We start from the raw sequence: 8,361 nt of genomic DNA on the forward strand, positions 1-8,361 counted from the left end.
CATGCTTGCTACTTTTGAATGTGCTGTTTATGTTCTGCACCTTGGCCCGTGAGGAATGCTGTTTCCTTTGATGTATGGTTGAATGGATAATGCAACTTGAATTTGATCTGATGTGTACATTCATAGTCTTCTGCTGCTGTTGCCCATCCACTTCAAAGATGCTCTTCTGCACATCACTGTTGTGACTCGTGGTTATTTGAGTTACTGTCACCTTCCTGTCAGCTTGAACCAGTCTGGCCATTCTCCTCCAACCTCTCTTATTTTTCACCCACAGGACTGTCGCCCACTGTTTTTTTTTGTTTGTTTCTTCCTGTAAACTCCAGAGACTTATATGTAAAAATACCAGGAGATCAGCCTTTTCTGAGATACTCAAACCACCCCATCTGGCACCAACAATTATTCCACAGTCAAAGTCACTTAAATCACATTTCATTCCCATTCAGATGTCTGGTCTGAACAACAACTGAACCTCTTGACCCTGAATGCGTGCTTTTACGCATTGAATTGATTGGCTGATTAGATACTTGCATTAGCGAGCAGGTGTACAGCGGGTACGTAATAAAGTGGCTATGACTGTACGACCCAGATCGGGCAAGCGAGGCAGAACATTAATGAATGAGGCAGATTTTTAGGTCAAGTATGCAGCTTCATTACTGAGGTTGACTTCAAATTTCGGATTTCATTAATTGCTAACTCTGAAATTCACACCAGCTGCCTTGGCGGAATTTAAACATCTGCCTCAATCAATTATTTAGAATATTGGCTGTTAGTTCAGTATCAACCCCTGCAACACTGGCATCCAATCAAGCAGTCCGATTGCATATGATCTGAGGTGGCAAATCAAACCGCCACCTCCTCAGGGGTTTTAGATTGCATTGAGCACTGATAGCAATGGGAAAGGCGCCACATCGGTGATGATTCTTATTCAATTTACACTTAGAACAACAAAATATTTTAAACCACGCCACAAAGGCACTGGATTGGACACTTAAAGTTCAAAGTAAACTTTATTATCAAAGTACATTACTATATACAACCCTGAAATTTATTTTCCTGTGGACATACTCAATAAATCTCTGGAATAGTAACTACAACGGAATCAATGACAGATCACCCAACTAGGGCCATCAACTGGAGTGTAGAAGACAACAAACTGTTGAAAGTAGAAAAATAAATAAATAACAATAATAAAGATTGAATATTGTTTACACTCCTTCACGTAGCGCCTCAGAATGTGTCATTTCATTAGATGCAGAGAAAGCATTTGATAGAGTTGAATGACCATACTTAGTTACTGTGCTTGAGAAGTTTAATTTTAGTCCGACATTCATTTCCTGGATTAAACTGATATATCATACTCCAGTAGCCTCGGTTTTTACTAACAATCAAAGATCTCCCTTTTTTCGTTTATTTTGGGGTACTAGACAAGGCTGTCCTCTTAGTCCATTATTATTTGATTTAGAACCCTTGGCAATTGCTATTAGAGAATCACCAAACAATAATAAATAAATAAATAAATAAATAAGCAATAAATATTGAGAGTCCCTGTGGGAACAGTTCAGTGATGGGGCGAGTGAAGTTCTCCCCTTTGGTTCAAGAGCCTGATGGTTGAGGAGTAAAAACTGTCCATCAGCCTGGTGGTGTGAGTCCTGAGGCTCCTGGACCTTCTTCCTGATGGCAGCAGCGAGAAGAGAGAATGACGTAGGTGATGGCGGACGGTCCCTGATGTTGGATATGGCTTTCTTCTGCGACACTTCTTCACGTAGATTTGCTCAATGGCTGGGAGGGCTTTGCCCGTGTGAGTGGAAGGGAGATTAAGAGAAGTTTTTAATAGTCGTGTACAAGATGATAAGCGTCATAGATAGACTGGATAGCCTGAGATTTTTTCCCTGGGCAGAGATGGCTAATACGAGGGGCATAACTTTAAGGTGATTGGAGGAAAGTAAAGGGGTGATGTCAGAGGTAGGTGTTTTACACAGAGAATGGTGGGTGCATGAAGTGTACTGTCAGGGGTAGCGATTGAGTCAGATACATCAGGAGCACATAAGAAACTCTTAGGTGGTGCTCATTGATGCATTCTCCCAATCTTCGTTGGGTAAGCACATCTTTTCCTCCTCGTCCCCCCACCCCACTTTCTGCCTTCCACAGGGATCGCTCCCTACGCGACTCCCTTGTCCATTCGTCCCTCCCTACTGATCTCCCCTCCTGGTACTTACCCTTGCACGTGGAACAAGTGCCACGCCTGCCCCTACACCTCCTCCCTCACCACCATTCAGGGTCCCAAACAGTCCTCCCAGGTGAGGTGACACTTCACCTGTGAGTCAGTTGGGGTCACCTACTATATCCAATGCCCGGGGTGTGGCCTCCTGTATGTCGGTGAGACCCGACGTAGTTGGAAGACCATTTTGCTAAGCACCTACGCTCCGTCCGCCACGAAAAGCGGGATCTCCCAGTGGCCACCCATTGTAATTCCACTTCCCATTCCCATTCCAACATGGCTATCCATGGCCTCCTCTACTGTCACGATGAGGCCACACTCGGGTTGGAGGAGCAACACCTCCGATTCCTTCTGGGTGGCCTCCAACCTGACAGCATGAACATCCAGTAATGGCCCGTCCCACTTCACCATTGCTTATTCATGTTTCCTCATCTCCTTATCACCTCCCTCTGGTGCTCCTCCCCCTTCCATGGCCTTCTGTCCTCTCCTATCAGACCCACCCCCCTTCTCCAGCCCAGTCTCTCTTTCACCAATCGACTTCCCAGCTCTTGACTTCACCCCTCCCCCTCCCAGCTTCACCTCTCACCTTGTGGTTTTTCCTCCCCCAACTTTCTAACTCTCACTCCTTGTCTTTTTTTCTCCAGTCCTAAGGAAGTCAAGTCAAGTCACTTCTTATTGTCATTTTGACCATAACTGCTGGTACAGTACACAGTAAAAATGAGACAATGTTTTTCAGGACCGTGGTGCTGCATGTACAACACAAAAACTACACTAGACTACAGACCTACCCCGGACTGCGTAAAGTGCACAAAATAGTGCAGGCATTACAATAAATAATAAACAAGACAATAGGCACAGTAGAGGGCAGTAAGTTGATGTCAGTCCAGGCTCTGGGTATTGAGGAGTCTGATAGCTTGGGGGAAGAAACTGTTACATAGCCTGGTTGTGAGAGGCTGAATGCTTCGGAGCCTTTTCCCAGACGGCAGGAGGGAGAAGAGATTGTATGACGGGTGCATGGGGTCCTTCATAATGCTGTTTGCTTTGCGGATGCAGCGTGTAGTGTAAATGTCCTTGATGGCGGGTAGGGAGACCCCGATGATCTTCTCAGCTGACCTCACCATCCGCTGCAGGGTCTTGCAATCCGAGATGGTGCAATTTCCGAACCAGGCAGTGATGCAGCTGCTCAGGATGCTCTCAATACAACCCCTGTAGAATGTGATGAGGATGGGGGGTGGGAGATGGACTTTCCTCAGCCTTCGCAGAAAGTAGAGACGCTGCTGGGCTTTCTTTGCTATGGAGCTGGTGTCGAGGGACCAGGTGAGATTCTCCGGCAGGTGAACACCAGGAAATTTGGTGCTCTTAACGATCTCTACCGAGGAGCCGTCGATGTTCAGCGGGGAGAGGTCGCTCCGTGCCCTCCAGGGTCTCGGCCCGAAATGTCGACTGTTTACTCTTTTCCATAGACGCTGCCCGGCCCGCTGAGCGCGTCCAGCATTTTGTGTGTGTTGACTGGGGCTCCCTGGCGGGTTATTGCTTATGGTTATAAATTCCCGACGGAATCAGAGCAGCTCGATCGTCAAAGTTGATGAACGGCTCCATCTACTGGCGATCCGTGGGTTTAACAATCAGAGCCGGGAAGAGGGAAGAGTACCCTTAGCAAACCAATAGCAGCAGAATGACCTAGCAATAACACACTCACCTCCCTGATACAAGGGTCTCTGTGATACATTGACGTGAGGCATTGTATCTTCGTAGACGTATAGTGTCAGGCGTAAAGGCAGCAGCTGGTTGACTTTTCCTGTTTGGAGGGACTGTTATGCAGTCTCTAATTTCGTTTCACAGCTGTGCAGACAAACCATTGCTCCGAGCAGGATATTTTAGCGGGGCCTGAGAACTACGCAGGGGTTCCCGGCCTGGAAGGTTGACTGATTAATCTTCTCCATCGAGGCTGCTTGGCCTGCTGAGTTCCTCCAGCACTTTGAGTTGCTTTGGATTTCCAAAATCTGCACATCTTCTTGTGTTCTCCTGCATTTTAAGTGTTTTTTTTGTAATATGAATACTAATTGTCTTGTAGCTTTAGTTTTTGGTCTTGTTTTGTCTGGTGGATTTGGAGCTCCTTTCCGGGGAACGCGCTAAGGACGGTAGCGCGATATTAATACCCAGCAGCCTCTCCGGACTCTGGATTGGGGATTGCCAAACGTTATGTGGATTTTCTGGTGTAGTCTGTTTTGTCGTGTGCTTTTGTGATATCATTCTGGGGGAACATTGTCTCATTTTTCAACTGCATTGCATTCGTAGTTTCTAAATGACAAACAAACTGAATCTGAATCTAATATGAATATGAATGTGAATGGAAAATTGAAAAACGCACACTGTTGATTCTATTTACTAATTGAAGGGTATAATGAAGTAAAAGTACAACAAATTTGAAACTCCTTCAGATTTTGTAAACTTTTCCCGGCTGCGTTCAGTTCCAGCTGCGTGACAACAGAGGCTGTGTACGCGGGAGCATTTCAGTCACTGCACTGTTCCATGTTCAACTGGCGGTTATCTGTCTGCATACTTCCCCTGAATGCCTTTTGATGTCAGGATCACGCTGATGTGAAACAAGGGATATGGTATGGCAACACATAACACACGTCCCCAGAGCTGGGATCCAAGCATGAGGATATAACTGGTGAAGCCAATGCAGCAGATGGTCACAAAGTCCTGCTTACGCGACCACTGGCACCAGGAACCATTGAACATCACAGCACAGAAACAGGCCTTTTGGCTCTTCTTGGCTGTGCGGAACCATTTTTCTGCCTGGTCCCACTGACCTGCACCTGGACCATATCCCTCCATGCACCTCTCATCCATGTACCTGTCCAAGCTTTTCTTAAATGTTAAAAGTGAGCCCGCATTCACCACTTCATCTGGCAGCTCATTCAGCACTCCCACCACTCTCTGTGTGAAGAAACCCCCCCCCCCATGTTCCCTTTAAACTTTTCCCCCTTCACCCTTAACCCATGACCTCTGGTTTTTTCTCCGTGGCCTCAGTGGAAAAAGCCTGCTTGCATTCACTCTATCTATACCCATCATAATTTTATATACCTCTATCAAGTCTCCCCTCATTCTCCTACGCTCCAGGAAATAAAGTCCTAACCTATTCAACCCTTCTCTGTAACTCAGTTTCTCAAGTCCCAGCAACATCCTTGTAAACTTTCTCTGCACTCTTTCGACCTTATTAATATCCTTCCTGTAATTAAGACCAGCTCTGAACAGTATTGATAATGGCTGCATTTTGTAAAGGCACTGCCCAGAGAAAAAAAAATAACAGAAAAATTTGCAATCATGGCAAAATTCAATCGCCCGTAACCAGTGAATGGACACGTACACACAGGTACAATAGGAAACTTCCTTGGATCATCACATAAGCAGCATTCACGAGAAAAACAGAAAGCAACCTTAAATTGTACGGATGACTTACAGGAAGCAACGTTAAAACTCCTGTTCTGTGCAGAGTAAACAAAATGGCCAGGATGTCATGATTAGGGTTGTTCTTGTTGGTTTAAGAACTGTTTGAAGGGTAGCTGGGAGATGGCATGGTCCGGATGGTGTGGATCTTTGATAATAGATGTGATTGATGGCACAGAGGGGTGTGCCCGTGGTGTATCGACCATCCTCTGCAGTCTCTGGTTTGTCCTGACGAAGGGTCTTGGCCCGAAATGTTGACTGCTCGTTTCCACAGATGCGGCCCAACCTGCTGAGTTCCTCCAGCATGTTGCACATTTGAATTACTGCCCCACACCGTGACACAACCAGTCAGGATACTTCCAAGCGGGTGTAGCACTGTGCAGCTATGAGCCCTCAATGTTGTGTCGACTGTTAACCTGCTCCAAGTTCAATCTAGCCCTTCCCTCACTCATTCTTTCATCTGTGTACCTACCCAAGGAACTAGTCAATTTCCTTAACGTATCAGCCTCTACCGTCACTTTCAACAGTGCATTCACCCTCTGCGTAAACAGTCACTACCTTCAGACCTACAGTCCCCTTTCTCCCACTGTCCACTCTCCTCTCCTACCAGATTCTTCCTTCTCCAACCCTTGACCTTTCCCACCCACCTGGTTTCGCCTATCATCTCTCCCTCCCCCCCCCCCACACACACACACTTCTTGTTTTAAGTTAATTTTCATCTTCAGACCAAAATGTAATTGCATTTGTTACATTGTTGGCAAGAAGGGCTATTTTATTAAAACGGAAAGATACCTCTGTCCTTACCTTAATTCAATGGTTTTCTCAAGTGATGTTATGTCTTAGTTTGGAAAAAATCAGAAAAACTTTTGATCCTGGATTTGATTTTGAGAGAAGATGGGGCTCTTTTGCCAAATATTATCATTTAATTTGGATTATTTTATACAGTTTCCTTCCAATCTTATTTTATATGAACATGAATTGGCAGTTGATGATTTTTTTTTATGAATATGGACAATGGTAAGTCGTATTGCTCCCGGGAGTTGATTCCTAATGTTTTTTCCTTTCTCTTGTAGTTAGTGGGATTTCTTTTTTTCCCAGTAAGTTGGGGGTCCTCTTTTTTCCTCCTTTTCCTTATATTATTTTTTTTCATTATCATATATTATCCTTGTTTGGTAAGTTTTTTCAGCTTTATTAATTGCATATATATCAACTTGTTGAAGTTTTGTATCATTTTATAGCTGTAGAATATTTATGTATCAATAAAAAGATCTTAAAAATTAAATAGTGTTTGATGTTCAAGCCAAGATTCCTTAACCTGCTGAGAAAGTACAAGATCTAGCGTCCCTTCTTACTGATTGCATCGACGGACTGGGCTTAGTGATTATTATATAATAACACTAATTTACCTCCGGGGATTTGGGGTTCTTTGTAGCTCGCCGTCATGTCGATCAGTGCTTCGGGTTGCTGCAAGAACCAAATTGCTGGTTGGTTCTATTCCATTAGAACATTGCCGTATACATTTATTCTCAGCCACGTTCATGTCGTGACAGCAGAGTGGTATACAGTACTATTGTTCCCCCCGGGAAAGCGGGGAAAATATATTCAGCTTCTCGTGATCTGAAAAAAGATCCCATTATCTCACTTCAGCGTACAGAATGCCGCTCAGTGGACAGAGAAGCAGATCAACTGCATTGCCAGGGATGAAAAGAGCATTGTTAAATTACAGGAGGCGGGGTGGGGGGGGGGGGGGGGGGGAGGAAAAACAGCGCATTAAATAAATTGAACCCAAATGTTAGAAAATTGATTCAATAATAGATAATGGGAAGAAGCAGAGTGGATGATTACAGGATGTCACGTTGAGTGCGAGCTTGCATTAAATCACACTGGGCTTCATGCAGTCAGTTTTATTTAACTTCGGATCAACACAAATTACAACGACCAGTTCACTTAGGTTAATAGAACGATAAATAGGTTATTCATACCATGACGTATCACGCATGGCACAACATCGTATTCCTGATTCTTCACCCCTACTCCCACCTCCTCATTCCACCGAGGACTAAAAATACAGGGAGATATTTTCCAGGAATTGGGTAAAAGTCTGTTTTGCATAGTGTTAAAGAGCTGGGAAGGCCATTTTGTAAGGTCATTACGACCTGGATCCTTTCCATTTACAGTAATTATATATTTGGTTAAAGTAGTTCCCAAATTAAGGGCACAGTTGAGAGCATCCTGACTGGCTGCATCACTGCCTGGTGTGGGAACTGTACCTCCTTCAATCGCAGGACTCTGCAGAGAGTGGTGCTGGTAGCCCGGCGCATCTGTAGTTGTGAACTTCTCACTATTCAGGACATTTATAAAGACAGGAGTGAAAAAAGGGCCCGAAGGATTATTGGGAACCACTCCAACCACAAACTGTTCCAGCTGCTACCATCTGGGAAAAGCCAGGACCAACAGGCTCCAGGACAGCTTCTTCCACCAGGCCATCAGACTGACTAACTCACGCTGATTTGAGTGTACTCGATATTGACTGTTCTATTTATTATAAATTACTATGATTGCACATTTAGACTGAGACGTAACGTAAGGATTTTTACTTCTCACCTATGTGAAGGATGAAAGAAACAAAGTCAATTCAAAATGGATCCAGCTTTATTAGTTCCTGCTCAGTAGGAGTTTGTCGATGC

The sequence above is a fragment of the Hypanus sabinus genome, chromosome 24, assembly GCF_030144855.1.
Source record: "Hypanus sabinus isolate sHypSab1 chromosome 24, sHypSab1.hap1, whole genome shotgun sequence".
Taxonomy (NCBI): Eukaryota; Metazoa; Chordata; class Chondrichthyes; order Myliobatiformes; family Dasyatidae; genus Hypanus; species Hypanus sabinus.